Here is a 1,614-nt window from a genome sequence, read left to right as displayed (position 1 = left end):
GGTTCGAGTCCTGGACCCAGTGGCTTAAACTCACACCAGGCACATGTGCGTGTATGCCCAAGATCCCAAGAGGAGAATGGAGGAGAAGGGATTGCAGCATGGCCATCCCCCGGGGGGTGATTTCTGGTTTTCTGTCTCTCTGTCTCTCTCTCTGTCTTTCTGGTGAGCGCACACACCCTATAGCAAAAACCTCTCCAAAACAAAACAAAACAAACAAACAAAAAGGACAGCTCATGTCACATCTTAGTTCGACACTCTCCATTGTTATTGTTTGAAGGTGTCTCCCCCAAATGCATGTGTTGAGATTTGGCTGTAATGGAAGTAAGAGGGTGAAACTTAATCTGATTTTGTTGTTAAAAGAGGGGGGTACTGGAGATGGAGACATGGAAGATGGTGGCTCCCAGCTGCCCCACTCCACTCTACAGCCATGTGGTTCGCGGCACCTTCAATGACGTGTATGAATCCGTGGAGGACACTTGCCTGCTCCTGGACACATTGGAGGTGGTGCTACTGGAGCTGACTGGAGTGGAAACATGCCTTGAAGTTGGGTCAGGATCTGGTGTGGTATCTGCATTCCCAGCGTCTAAATAGGTCCTCTGGCTTTGTACTCGTGAACTGATATCAACTCCAAGGCAGCAGCTTGCACCCTAGAGAAGACACGCTTGAACAAAGTCTATATTCAACCAGTAATTACGGATTTGGTCAAAGGCTTGCTACCAAGATCGAAGGAAAAAGCTGATCTCCTGGTGTTTAGTCCTCACTCTGTAGTGACTCGGTCTGAAGAGGTGGGAAGTCGTGACATAGAGGCAGATCTCCTTTCGCTAAGAGGATTATTCTATTTAGTTACCATTAAAGAAAACATTCCAAAAAATTTTTTTGAAAATAATGAAGACAAAAAGGTCTGCAGGGGACCACTACACTTTCCAGGCAAGCAGGCCAAGAAACCCTGTCAGTCCTCAAGTTCACCAAGTCCTAATACACAGTCTCTACGAGAGCTCCTGGAAGCTGAATGCATTCAGTGTGTTATGAAACTGCAAACGTTCCTTGGCTAAAAAGGAATTTTATCAGAAATTTATTATAAAGAAAAAAAAATGGGAGAGTGGGACATTGCCTCTTACCCAGGAATCAGGCCTACAGAAATATTTGTACAGATGCAAGTAGAAATGTATATTATGTTTATAATTGCAATCTTATATATGAAAGTTCTATTTCTGTTAAAGAAAGGGGGTTACTGTTGGCAGGAGATCTGGATTAAGATCATCAGGGCAGGAGGCCCTCATAATTGACTCCTGGTGGACTTATAAAGAGAGGGAACGTAAACTCTTCATCATACTGTAGTGTTCCAGAAGTCCCTCACCAGATGCCGCCCCTGGACCTTGGACCTCCAAACTGTAAGCTAAATAAACCTTTATTGTTATAAATCACCCAGACTCAAGTACTATATGTTATTAGCAACAGAGTGAACTAGAACACCATTTAATGCAGAGTAAAGTCAAGGCCCCTGTATTCATTGAGGCCACCTCTGTTCTTCCTGTCTCTCTGACCTCACTTGGCCCTCTCCCCATCGCTCACTCTGCTCTAGCCACTGCTGACCGTCTTGTCCCTTTGTCTTGG

At 44.9% G+C, this 1,614-nt stretch overlaps 1 pseudogene; it reads left to right on the top strand.

The window, feature by feature from the left end:
• Positions 1 to 390: 390 nt before the first annotated feature.
• Positions 391 to 976, top strand: LOC102472650 (methyltransferase N6AMT1 pseudogene; annotated as a pseudogene).
• Positions 977 to 1,614: the final 638 nt, after the last annotated feature.

This window comes from Tupaia chinensis, unplaced genomic scaffold (genome assembly GCF_000334495.1).
Source record: "Tupaia chinensis unplaced genomic scaffold, TupChi_1.0 Scaffold139943_1, whole genome shotgun sequence".
NCBI lineage: Eukaryota > Metazoa > Chordata > Mammalia > Scandentia > Tupaiidae > Tupaia > Tupaia belangeri.
This window is presented reverse-complemented; position numbering and strand designations above follow the sequence as displayed.